The sequence below is a fragment of the Zeus faber genome, assembly GCF_960531495.2.
Source record: "Zeus faber genome assembly, chromosome: 8".
NCBI lineage: Eukaryota > Metazoa > Chordata > Actinopteri > Zeiformes > Zeidae > Zeus > Zeus faber.
The window spans coordinates 32,812,197-32,826,990 of NC_137195.1; positions in this window are offsets into that span (position 1 = coordinate 32,812,197).

Sequence of the window (14,794 nt, forward strand, 5' to 3'; positions counted from 1 at the left end):
TACCCTTGACCCATAAACGGTCCTGTCTGTCTCCGCTGACCTCCTCCTTGACCTTGCTGACCTTGCCACTGCTGTCCCTGCTGTTGTCTTGGTGAGAAAGGGTTGGTTAAACACTCGATTCTTGTATGTCCTTCCTGGTTACATCCCCAACATACCATAGGCCCTCTGTACTGTCTCGGGGGCCCCCGTCCCAGGGTGTAACTAGACTGTCCCTGCTGCTGAGCATACCTTGGATATTCTCGCTGTCCCCTATATTGGTTCTGTGTGTTCCAACCCCTCGGATTCCCACTATTCTGCGTATAAACATTAACCACAGGTGGGGTGAGTGACCCTTGGCTCTGAGGCTGTCGTGCCGGGGGGGGAAGTGTCTGTTGAAGAGGTTGAATCTGTGGCGGGGCCTGTTGGACGTTTTGCATTGTTGCACCATCTGGTTTCACAACAACCGCCTGCTTTTTCTTTTCATTCTTCGTGAGTTCTTTTAGCTGAAGCTGAGTCAGCTTTCTCTGCACCTCTTTGCTTTGTTCTTGAATCTTCTGTTCGTTTTGTTGATATCTCTCCACTGCGTGGACCAGATGATCGCTGAACTCTTTATGGGGCATTGATGAGGTCAGTCCCACCACATCTCCTAGCTTGCTTTTGACCGGGTCAGGCAATGCTTCTACTATGGCATTTCTGAACAGGATCGAGACCAATCCATCATTTTCTGGATCTTTCTCCGTCTCCAATTGCCACCTCCTAACTTGGTTCTGCAGCAATGTTGCAGGGTTCTCTGTGTCGCCTATTGTGTGACCCCTCAGGATCCTGTGGTCTATACAGACTGGGTACTCGCATTTGAGTGCTGTCCAAGTTCTTTGTCTATAAGCGTCAAATGTGGTTCCATCAGAGGCCTCGTCCAGCAGTTGGCTCAAACCCCCGTTTGTTAGTACGCTCTTCATCTTCTCTATCCCCAACACTCTAGCCAACAAAGCTTTCAGATCACCCACCGCCATTATATTCCTTATGGTGTTTTCCTCAAACATCCCTATCCACTTTGCAGCCCCTTTGTTAATATTAGGTAACTTTTTTACCAATCCTTCCAAATCTTGGGAGCCCCATGGGATATATTGGGCTTGTTGTCCTTTTACCAGGATAGGATATACTCCTTAATAAGTCTTAGGTGCTCTTTTCTTTCTTTGCGATCTCCTAGTTCCTCTTGCAAGTCGAACGCTAGGGGAACTTGCGCTGATATACTGCTGCTGGGCTCGGCCCCCTCCCTTTCTTTCCCTGGTGTCCCACTGAAGCTCTCTCCCTCATGGCTGCGCTCCGCTGTCATCTCCATCTGGCTGTCTTTTAATCTTCTTCCTCTATTACCCCACTCGTCTCCATCGCTATCACTACCGCTATCACTACTCCACTCGTTGGCTGTCCTTCTAAGGCCTTTATAACAGTCCATCTGTAAGGGTGATCCTCTCCCTCTCTGTGTTCTACAAGCCTTATCCCTCTCTTTATCCAGCTGAACCTCCCCTTTTACCTCCACCGTGCCTGTTATCATTGGGTACTGTCCTGTGTTATATGGAGGTGACTGAACCTTTTCAACTTCCTCAACTCCACTCAACATTTCCCTAGCTGTTCGTTCTCTCTGCCTCCATTTTGTCCCTTCTTTTTGGAACATTGCTAATATTATCCTCTCTCTTTCTCTTTTCTCAATCGCTTTTTTCCCGGTTTTATTTATTTTGTGATTCTTCATCATCACCTCCATTTCTTCACACACCGTTGCATCAAATGTTCCTCCCTCTGGCCACTTTGTTCCCAATTTGGCAGTCCTCTTACCCCATTTGGCTGAGATTTTTATTATCTCCTCTTTATTTAAAGGATTTTTTTTTGTCAATATTTCTACGGCTGTAGGGGCCATGATATTTAATAGTGTATGTAACTATTAATTATCTAGTTTTATTCTGTTATTCACTACGTTCACGCCTTTTCCTCTGTCTTCTCCAAGTGAATGTAAAGCTGCTCTACTCCCCCTTTTTTTTTTTCTTTTCTGACTTGCGGCTCCCCCGGAGCTGCTCGACCCCCACCTTTTCTGATTCCTGTCTTCTCCTCTAGCCTCTTTCTTTTCCTCTTTTTCTTTTCTGACTTGCGGCTCCCCCGGAGCTGCTCGACCCCCACCTTTTCTCTTTCTCTTCTCCTCCTTTCTAACCCTTGCTCTCTACAGGCTTCCCAAGCCACTCTGCTCGACCCTATTATTAGAAATGTATTTTAGGCTAGTTGTTAGTTACAATACCTTATATTCAACTATATCTCTATCTATTACTTCTAGAACTCCTACTCTCAGCTATTTAACTACAATAGACGAAGACAAACACAATTCTCTGACTAGGCAGACCCTTTCTCTCTTGAAAGGCGGTATCCCAGATATACCAACACATAACAAAGATCCTGGCCAAGCTCAACACAAATTAACTCTTCCGACCAACTGAGCCCTCTCGTCAGAGGGAGTATCCCAGATTTTTAAACTTTAAAACAAACTTAAAATAGATAATCACATGAGTGATAAGCCTCTGAGCACTGTCCCTATGCTTTTAATGGACTTTCTATATGATTACCCGTAGACAAAATTAAAGAGATCTATACAGGACGTCTCTAACCTGCTTACCAAGAATAGATCTTATACAGGACGTCTCTAACCTGCTTACCATAAACAAAAGAGATCTATACAGGACGTCTCTAACCTGCTTACCAAAAGTAGATCTTATACAGGACGTCTCTAACCTGCTTACCATAAACAAAAGAGATCTGTACAGGACGTCTCTAACCTGCTTACCAGAAATAGATCTTTTACAGGACGTCTCTAACCTGCTTACCATAAACAAAAGAGATCTATACAGGGCGTCTCTAACCTGCTTACCAAAAATAGATCTATACAGGACGTCTCTAACCTGCTTACCATAAACAAAAGAGATCTATACAGGACGTCTCTAACCTGCTTACCAAAAATAGATCTATACAGGACGTCTCTAACCTGCTTACCATAAACAAAAGAGATCTATACAGGACGTCTCTAACCTGCTTATCAAAAATAGATCTATACAGGACGTCTCTAACCTGCTTACCAGAAATAAAAGAGATCTATACAGGACGTCTCTAACCTGCTTACCAAAAATAGATCTATACAGGACGTCTCTAACCTGCTTACCAGAAATAAAAGAGATCTATACAGGACGTCTCTAACCTGCTTACCAAAAATAGATCTATACAGGACGTCTCTAACCTGCTTACCAGAAATAAAAGAGATCTATACAGGACGTCTTTAACCTGCTTACCAAAAATAGATCTTATACAGGACGCCTCTACACTCTGCTACAATGTGTATAAATCACAGAGCGTTGTGTGTGCATGCATGCCTCAAATTCATTTCAAGCCACTCTCTTTCTCTCTCCTCCCACTTTAACATATATGCTTTTGGTTATTTTTGGAGAGACACAATACCTACCACCGGGCGTGAGAATCGGGCAGACAATGATCACACAAATTTGACGTGACCAACACATTTATTAAAATCGGTGTATTTTGTTTAAAAATCAATCTCCAACATTGGGTTCAGTGTGGATCTGGGAGGCACAGAATGAGATAGTCATAGACTGTATTGACCAAAATAGAATTATCACTAAAACAACAAATTTGCTACGCACTGATGTCTTTCAACACTTCCCATTACAGAAAATGCATCTGCATTAGCGATCCAAGTTCATGAAATGCCAAGCAATCACATAATGCAAAGGTGGATCACATCCAATATGATAAAACACCTACTTGTAAACTGGTAAATTTATTCAGGCGTTCCATCTTTTCATGGAAACAGATTGGAAAACTGCTTGCATGACACATCTGAAGTTTGTTTTATCTTAAAGAGCAACTTTCCTACCCTCTGTTCTGTACACGCAACAGACGGGGTCTGGTCATAGGCCTGAAGGGGGCGTGGAGCAGCCTGTCATGCGCCTCTGCCATGCTGGGCCGCTCTGTGCCCATGGCTGGTCACTGTGGGTTGGGTGCCTCCAGGTACGGGGGGTTGGGGTTGGCGTGCTGGGGCACCATCGGGACTGGGGTGGGGTCCACGTGGCGCTCCCTGGTCTGCTGCAACCCTGCGTTGATGTGGTTGTGCTTCGCCTATCTTTCCCAGTACCAAAACTCATACTCGGTGCAAACATCACACAATAGGCCTAGGGTTTGCGGGACAGGTGGGGTGCGAGCTATGTGGGTAGGGATGTGGCAGGCGGCTGCAATCTTGCCCTTCATGCTCCTGCCCCGATGTGCTTCTTTTCTGTCCTGAAATTTTAATACCACTCATTTTAGCTTAGAACAAATCCACTCGCACATAAATCTTACTCCGAACAATACCCCAACAGACCAGAGTCTGTGGGACAGGAGGGGTGAGAGTGATTCGGGTTTGACATGCTTGGAAGACCCGCACTCCCATGCCCCGCAATTGTAACTGCAATTACCAACAGAACACATTGAGAACTAGGATTTTCTGTGGTGGCAGGGCGCTGGTAGGTTTAGTGTGGGGGTGTGGTTGGCCAGTGGGCCCCCTGCCGGCTTGGTTCTGGTCCTGGCGGCTTGCACCTGGTGCCTACTGGCGTGCTGCAACCCAGCAGGGAGCAGCACCAGGTGTCTTCTGGGGCCCCTTGGATGCTGCTTGCCATTGTGGGTGTGGGTTGGGGTGCGGGAGGTGGACATCGGACTTTGCGGACTACAGGCATCCGTGGGGGGTGGGCTGACATCAAGTTATGCTGCGCTGAGCACACTGGGCTACTTGGATGGGCCTTTGGGGCTTGCGGCTGTTGATAGATGTTGATATCGAATAAGCGATGGCCAAGGATCACACATTGCAGCACACCACATCATACTGAATTTATTCAATTCAAAGTAGCCATTGGAAACAAAGTGAAATTAGGTTTTAAACCAGGGCAAAGCAAAGGCTGCAAGTGTAAAATGATACAATATGGATCTTGGTTAATATCACCCAGCCTTGGACAAAGTGTATCGTTTTTGCTGGTTAAAAACCAATCTCCTGTGGTACAATCTTGAGAGGGTGGCATACACCCTGTCCACTGTCATGCATAGATTGAGAGAGAACCTTTGTCACCTCCTCTCTTGATGTCAAAGCAGTCAATACGAGACACCACCACACATACTAAAAATTCCCTTCAGACATCAGGGGGGGCAAATTAAACATTGACAGGGGAAAACATACTAAAAGGATGGAGGAAGAGAGAAAGGGGAAAGAGGAAATTAATGACCGGAAGGTCAGAGAGAGTGTTAAATGCAAGCTAAGTGAATCTTAAATCAGATGTTTTAACAAGAGGTGGCTCCACCTCAAACAACATTGACACAAAAACATGAACACTGGATGACAGCATGTATTGAAAAACTGAATTAGGGCCAGGAAAACTGGAACTACAACTGGTCACATGGCCTCTTCCTGTCAAAGTTATGTCAGTAAATGAGGGAGGAAAGGCCAGGATAAGGGGGTGCACTCCAAGCAGGTGTGCGTGTGTGTGTGCGTGCGTGCATGCGTGCGTGCATTGGTGTGTGTGTAAGATGTCCAGTGATGTCCGGTGAGTGTACATGACTTATCCCCATTGGAACTGGTGTAGAGGTCGGTATTATGTCGCGGTGACTCCAAGCCCCCCGAACTCCACAGTCCCACGGACAACCCCCGGCTGTAGGGGATCCCCGGGTACCCCGCCCTGCGGCCACGGAACACCCCCGGGCCCCCAGAGAAGCCAGAGGGCCGTGGAGCAACTCCCACGCCCATCCTGAGGAGCATGACCAAGTCCCAGGAAGCACGAGGAGATGCCGCACCCCAGGGGCGCACACATACAACAAACCCCCGGGCGCAGGCACAAGAAGCCGCCGCCGGTACAGAACCGGACCGCGGGCCTGGATCACGGTCCCATGGTGACAGACCGAAACCCCGCCCGAGCCGCCCGCCCCATGGGCAGGCGTGCAGGACCCCCACGCCCACCCACACCCCGCACAAGGGGGGAGGCCCACCCCACTACAGCTGACCAGGCTCCCTGCCCTGCATGAGTGCCAAGTGCCCATACACCTTGCAGCAAATGCCCAGCGCGGGGCACCTCGATGTAACACCCCCCCCGGCAATGCCGGCAGGCTGCCAGGTATACAGGCCCTCCGCCACCCCCAGCACCCGGGGCGCTCGCAGCAGAGAAGTCCCGCCGCAGAAGCAAAAGGCCAACAGCCGTCCCCCACACCCCAAACCACCCCCACAACGACAAGCCGTCCCCCCAGGGGCCCCAAAACACCCGCCAGGTTGCAGCACATCCCAAGTCACCAGGCGCAAGCCATAAGGACTCCAGCCAGGCCGGGAGGGGCAGCCCACCACACCCGAAAAAATAAAATTAAATAAAATAAAATAAAATAAAAATAAAAAATAAAGAAAAACCCCGGTGCTCAATGTGTGCTGTTGGGAACTGCAGTTAAAATTGCGGGGTTGGGGGTGCGAGTCCTTTAGGCAAGTCGAACCGGGATCACTCGCACCCCTCTTGTCCAGCAGGCCCTGGTCTAATGGAGTGTTGTTCGGAGTAGGATTGGTGTGCCAGTGTATGTGTTTTAAGCTAATGTGAGTGGGATTACAATTTTTGGGACGGACGAGAAGCACACTTGGGCAGGAGCGTTGCAGGCAAGATGTCAGCTGCCCGCTGCATCCCCACTCACAAAGCCTGCACCCTGCCCATCCCGCAAGCCCTCGGACTATTGTGTGGTGTCTGTACTGAGTATGAGTTTTGGCACTGGGAGAGATAGGCGAGTCGCGACCGGATCGCAATCACACAGACCCCCTCCCCCCGGACCCAAACGCGTCCCAGTGCGGCAACCTCCCATACCTGGTGGCAGCCAACCCACAGGGATCAGTCAAGGGCACAGAGTGTCCGCCATGAGCCCCCGCCATGTCGGGCAGCTCCGCACACCCATCAGGGCCCTGGTCAGCCCCCAGCCGCCGAGCATGTGGACTACAGAACAGAGAGGGGCAGACGGCACCCCCACCCACAGCCCGACCACCAAGCGACGAGCACCCCGCGCACTGCGAGAGTCAGAGGGCAGGTACCCCGGCAGCCCGGTGTGATGACAGGAGACTGCCACCCACGAAGGAGGCCACATGGTGAGCCCAGCACCTAGCACAACCAGCCAGAATCCACAACCACGCCCGGAACCCTAAAACGGACGCCACGTCTCCCCCCACACCCACCCCCGGAGACAGGCCAGCTCAACTCAGGCAACGAAGCGGGCACCACCCCCCAGACCACCCAACTCCCCCGTGGGGCTCCGGGATCCCCCAAGAAGATCGGCCCACGTACCAAGGAGGCCAGCAGACCAGGAGGGCCCCCACATGCCCCAAAGCGCAACGAAATTGCACCGACTTAAGGAAGATTCAAGTATTAAATGATGGAGTATGTCAGTGATAAATGACTAAATGTAAATGTAAATGATAAAAGTAGCCCATATTTCATTAAATGAATCAACATTGTTTTGGGATATTGCTAATAGTTTTTCCATTGAGATGTAATCTATTAATAACTGCAACCTTTGGGATGTGGTGAGTTTATCTCTATTTTTCCAATTGAGTAATATAGTTTTCTTGGCCATTGTTAAGGCGATCAAAATTAGTTGGTGGTGTTTCAGTGGTCGACTGAGGAGAGGTCACCGAGAAGCCATATAGACAGGGAGAATTGAATGCTGCGACCAAGAAGGGTTGATAACTTCTTGGTGATGTTGGTCCAGAATGCTAGGATGGGTGGGCAAAGCCAGAAAGCATGAAAGTAGTCATCTCTGGTATCAAGGGAACAGTGGGAGCAAATGTCTTCATCCACAAAACCCATTTTGAACATTTTGTGTTCCGTGATATGGGCTCTGTGCAATATCTTATATTGGATGAGTTGCATTTTGGAGTTGCGGGTCATAGAAAAGGTTTTATTGCAAATAAGCTTCCACAGGTTGATATCGGTGGGAACAGCAAGGTGTCTTTCCCATTTCATTGTAGGTAAAGATAAGGTGTTGTCTATTTTTAATAAAAGTTTGTATATTCTGGAAAAGGGATTTTTTAAGTGACCGATATGAATGAGATGTTCAATCATTTCAGGTGGTTGTAGGATGTTGGTCGTCAATTTGATTTGAACTTTTAGAGAACGCTGTAATTGAAGGAAGCCGTGGCCACCAATATTATACCTTTGGGTTAAAGTTGGATATAAGCGAATTGTTTTCAAAAATGTGTTCCAGATGAGTAATTCCATGTCTTTTCCAAGACCTAAAGATTATTGGTCTGTTTTTGATCAAGAAATCTGGGTTGTGCCAGATTGGTGTGAATTTGTTTGGAGAGAGAGGGTGACCACTGAGTTTCAGGAATTTCCACCAGGCTGACAGAGTAGTTGCGATAAGTGGGTTTTTAAAGCAATTATGTTTCCTTATAGATTCAGTAAGGAATGGGAGATCGGATAATGATAACTCCTGACATTCAGATTGTTCAATGTCTTGCCATCCATGGGCCAATTGTTGCTCTGGTTGTAACCATTTAATTATGAATTGAAGATGGTTTGCTAGATAGTAGTTTCTAAAGTTTGGGGCTGCTAGGCTTCCACAGTCTTTGTTTTCCTGTAGTGTTGCTAGTTTCATTCTCGGTTTCTTGTATTTACAATAACATTTGTTGACAATTGAGTCGAGAGTATTAAAATAATGTACTTTTGGCTCCACGGGGGTCATCGAAAATATATAGTTTATTTTTGGAAGTATATTCATTTTCACTGCGGCTATCCTACCAATTAATGAGATGGGTAGGTTGGAAAAGGGATCCATTGAATGAGGTCTTCTTCAGTGGATTATAGCAATGGAGTGAAGTTAAGGGTAAACAAATCTGATGATTGGGGGAGATATCAATACCAAGGTATCTAATATTTCCCGTTTTGATGGTTAAGTGAAGTTTCTGGGTTGCAGCATTACAGCCCCCACCCAATGAGTGGTAAGACTGTGGTTTTAGTCCAATATATTAAATTGTCTGAGATAGCTGAGAATTTAGATACAAGATTGAACACCTCCGGTAGGGATGATATTGGGTTCCGTATGTACAGTAGGATATCGTTTGCATACAAACTGATTTTGTGAACAGAGTTTCCTGTTTGTATGCCTACAATATTACTGTTTTGAAGGATAGCCACCACGACGGGTTCAATAAAGATGGCGAATAGTAGAGGGGAGAGCGGACATCCTTGTCTTGTGCCGCGTTGTAGAGTGAAATGCTGTGAAGTGTAACCATTGGTGATGACAGAAGCAGATGGAGAGTTGTAGAGGATTCTGATCCATGGAATGAGGGACTCTTCAAAGCCAAATTTGTTGAGGATTGAAAAGAGATATATCCAATTCACTCTATCAAATGCTTTTTCTGCATCCAAAGAGGCAATAATAGTTTTAAAGTTGTTCCTTTAAGATATGCTCATCAGACTGAATAAACGACCCATATTGCTGGATGAGTGTCTGCCTTTGACAAAGCCTGTTTATTTTTAAGTTTTTGGGACATATTTTGGCATTGTATTTTTCGACGTTTTTGTGATATTTTTCGACGTGGTATATTTTGACGTTTTTCGACAATGTATAGTATGTCTTTTTTGGGATATTTTTTGGCGTGGTATATTTGGACTTTTTTCGACATAGTATATATAGTATGTCATTTTTGGGATATTTAAGGCAATGTTTATTTTGACTTTTTTCGACAAAATATAGTCATTTTGTGGTACTTATCTGGGTTGTATATTTTGACGTTTTTGTGAAAATTTTCGGCGTTGTATATTTTGATAATTTTCGACGGAGTATTATGTTATTTTTGGGATATTTATCTGGGTTGTATATTTTGAATTTTTTGTGATATTTATTGGCGTGGTATATTTTGACGTTTTTCGACATAGTATATAATATGTCCTATTTTGGGATATTTATCTGGGTGGTATATTTTTACGTTTTTGGGAAATTTAATGGCGTGGTATATTTTGACGTTTTTCGACATAGTATAATATGTCATTTTTGGGATATTTATCTGGGTTGTATATTTTGATATTTTTGTGATATTTTTCGGCGTGGTATATTTTGACGTTTTTCAACACAGTATAGCATGTCGTTTTTGGGATATTTTTTGCCGTGGTATATCTGGACGTTTTTTGACATAGTAGCGTGGTATATTTGGACGTTTTTTGACATAGTACATATAGTATGTGTTTTTTGTGATATTTTTCGGCGTTGTATATTTTTACGTTTTTCGACCTAGTATAGTATGTCATTTTTGTGATATTTATTTGGGTTGAAGATTTTGACGTTTTTGTGATATCTTTCGGCGTGGTATATTTTGACGTTTTTGGAAATAGTATAGTATGTCGTCTTTGGAATATTTATCCGGGTTGTATATATTTTGACGTTTTTCGACATAGTATTATATCATTTTTGGGATATTTTTTGGTGTTGTTTATTTTGACTTTTTTCGACATAGTATATAGTACGCGTATTTTGGGATATTTATCTGCGTGGTATATTTTGACATTTTTGTGATAATTTTCGACGTGGTATATTTTTACGTTTTTCGACATAGTATTATGTCGTTTTTGGGATATTTTTTGGTGTTGTATATTTTGACTTTTTTCGACAAAGTATAATATGTCGTTTTTGGGATATTTTTCGGCGTTGTACATTTTTACGTTTTTCGACATAGTACTATGTCGTTTTTGGGATATTAATCTGGGTTGTATATTTTGACGTTTTTGTGATATTTTTCGGCATTGTATATTTTTACGTTTTTCGACATAGTATTATGTCATTTGACTTTTTTCGACATAGTAAATTATGTCATTTTTGGGATTTTTTTGGCGTTGTATATTTTGACGTTTTTTGACCCAGTATAGTATGTCGTTTTTGGGATATTTTTTGGCGTTATATATTTTGACATTTTTCGACTTTTTCCGTATGTCGTTTTTTTGATATTTATCTGGGTTGTATATTCTGAAGTATTTGATATTTTTTGGCGTTGTATATTTTTACGTTTCTCGACATAGTATTATGTAGTTTTTGGGATATTTATCTGGGTTGTATATTTTGACGTTTTTGTGATATTTTTTGGTGTTGTATATTTTGACTTTTTTCGACAAAGTATAATATGTCGTTTTTGGGATATTTTTCGGCGTTGTATATTTTTACGTTTTTCGACATAGTATTATGTCATATGACTTTTTTCGACATAGTAAATTATGTCATTTTTGGGATTTTTTTGGCGTTGTATATTTTGATGTTTTTTGGACATATTTGGCGTTGTATATTTTGACTTTTTCGACCCAGTAGAGTGGGTCGTTTTTGGGATATTTTTTGGCGTTATATATTTTGACATTTTTCGAGTTTTTCCGTATGTCATTTTTTTGATATTTATCTGGGTTGTATATTTTGACGTTTTTGTGATCTTTTTCGGCGTTGCATATTTTTACGTTTTTTGACACAGTATTATGTCATTTTTGGGAAATTTGTTGGCGTTGTACATTTTGACTTTTTTCAACATAGTATATTATGTCATTTTTGGGATATTTTTTGGCGTTGTATATTTTGACGTTTTTCGACATAGTATTATGTCATTTTTGGGATATTTATCTGGGTTGTATATTTTGACGTTTTTGGGACATATTTGGTGTTGTATATTTTGACTTTTTTCGACATAGTATATTATGTCATTTTTGTGATATTTTTACATTACGATAAATTTTTCGACTTTTTTCGTATGTCGTTTTTGGGATATTTATCTGGGTTGTATATTTTGAAGTATTTGTGTTATTTTTCGGCGTTGTATATTTTTACGTTTTTCAACATAGTATAAGTAGCTTTTGGGATATTTTTTGGTGTTGAATATTTTGACTTTTTTCGACACAGTAATGTATGTAGTTTTTGGGATATTTTTTGGTGTTGTATATTTTGATCTTTTTCGACATAGTATTATGTCGTTTTTGGGATATTTATCTGGGTTGTATATTTTGACGCTTTTGGGACATATTTCGGCGTTGTATATTTTGACGTTTTTTGACATAGCATTATGTCGTTTTTAGGATTTTTTTGGCGTAAATTTTTATGTTTTTCAACATAGTATTATGTCTTTTTTGGGATATTTATCGGGGTTGTATACTTTGACTTTTTTGTGACATTTTTCAACGTGGTATATTTTGACGTTTTTCGACATAATATTACGTCGTTTTTGGGATATTTTTCGGCGTGGTATTTTTTGACGTTTTTCAACATAATATTACGTCGTTTTTGAGATATTTTTCGGCGTGGTATATTTGGACGTTTTTCGACATGGTATGATGTTCTTGTGTTTGACGTACATGGGCCAGACGTGACCATCAAACAGACCGGGCGGGTCTGGCACAGTGTAGTTCCTTGAGCAACAATATTCAACTCCAAAAAATATACCAAAAACGTCAAAATATACCACCCAGATAAATATTTATCTGGGTGGTATATTTTGACGTTTTTGGTATATTTTTTGGCGTTGAATATTTTGACTTTTTTCGACACAGTAATGTATGTAGTTTTTGGGATATTTTTTGGTGTTGTATATTTTGATCTTTTTCGACATAGTATTATGTCGTTTTTGGGATATTTATCTGGGTTGTATATTTTGACGCTTTTGGGACATATTTCGGCATTGTATATTTTGACGTTTTTTGACATAGCATTGTGTCGTTTTTAGGATTTTTTTGGCGTTGTATATTTTGACGTTTTTTGACATAGTATATTATGTCAATTTTGGGATATTTTTTGGCGTAAATTTTTATGTTTTTCAACATAGTATTATGTCTTTTTTGGGATATTTATTGGGGTTGTATACTTTGACTTTTTTGTGACATTTTTCGACGTGGTATATTTTGACGTTTTTCGACATAATATTACGTCGTTTTTGGGATATTTTTCGGCGTGGTATTTTTTGACGTTTTTCGACATAATAATACGTCGTTTTTGAGATATTTTTCGGCGTGGTATATTTGGACGTTTTTCAACATGGTATGATGTTCTTGTGTGTGACGTACATGGGCCAGACGTGACTGTCAAACAGACCGGGCGGGTCTGGCACAGTGTAGTTCCTTGAGCAACAATATTCAACTCCAAAAAATATACCAAAAAATATACCAAAAACGTCAAAATATACCACCCAGATAAATATTATCTGGGTGGTATATTTTGACGTTTTTGGTATATTTTTTGGCGTTGAATATTTTGACTTTTTTCGACACAGTAATGTATGTAGTTTTTGGGATATTTTTTGGTGTTGTATATTTTGATCTTTTTCGACATAGTATTATGTCGTTTTTGGGATATTTATCTGGGTTGTATATTTTGACGCTTTTGGGACATATTTCGGCATTGTATATTTTGACGTTTTTTGACATAGCATTGTGTCGTTTTTAGGATTTTTTTGGCGTTGTATATTTTGACGTTTTTTGACATAGTATATTATGTCAATTTTGGGATATTTTTTGGCGTAAATTTTTATGTTTTTCAACATAGTATTATGTCTTTTTTGGGATATTTATCGGGGTTGTATACTTTGACTTTTTTGTGACATTTTTCGACGTGGTATATTTTGACGTTTTTCGACATAATATTACGTCGTTTTTGGGATATTTTTCGGCGTGGTATTTTTTGACGTTTTTCGACATAATAATACGTCGTTTTTGAGATATTTTTCGGCGTGGTATATTTGGACGTTTTTCAACATGGTATGATGTTCTTGTGTGTGACGTACATGGGCCAGACGTGACTGTCAAACAGACCGGGCGGGTCTGGCACAGTGTAGTTCCTTGAGCAACAATATTCAACTCCAAAAAATATACCAAAAAATATACCAAAAACGTCAAAATATACCACCCAGATAAATATTATCTGGGTGGTATATTTTGACGTTTTTGGTATATTTTTTGGCGTTGAATATTTTGACTTTTTTCGACACAGTAATGTATGTAGTTTTTGGGATATTTTTTGGTGTTGTATATTTTGATCTTTTTCGACATAGTATTATGTCGTTTTTGGGATATTTATCTGGGTTGTATATTTTGACTCTTTTGGGACATATTTCGGCGTTGTATATTTTGACGTTTTTTGACATAGCATTATGTCGTTTTAAGGATTTTTTTGGCGTTGTATATTTTGACTTTTTTTGACATAGTATATTATGTCAATTTTGGGATATTTTTTGGCGTAAATTTTTATGTTTTTCAACATAGTATTATGTCTTTTTTGGGATATTTATCGGGGTTGTATACTTTGACTTTTTTGTGACATTTTTCGACGTGGTATATTTTGACGTTTTTCGACATAATATTACGTCGTTTTTGGGATATTTTTCGGCGTGGTATTTTTTGATGTTTTTCGACATAATATTACGTCGTTTTTGAGATATTTTTCGGCATGGTATATTTGGACGTTTTTCGACATGGTATGATGTTCTTGTGTTTGACGTACATGGGCCAGACGTGACCGTCAATCAGACCGGGCAGGTCTGGCACAGTGTAGTTCCTTGAGCAACAATATTCAACTCCAAAAAATTTACCAAAAACGTCAAAATATACCACCCAGATAAATATTTATCTGGGTGGTATATTTTGACGTTTTTGGTATATTTTTTGGCGTTGTATATTTTGACTTTTTTCGACATGGTTAAGTATGTTGTATTTGGGATATTTATCTGGGTTGTATATTTTGAATTTTTGTGATATTTTTCGGCGTG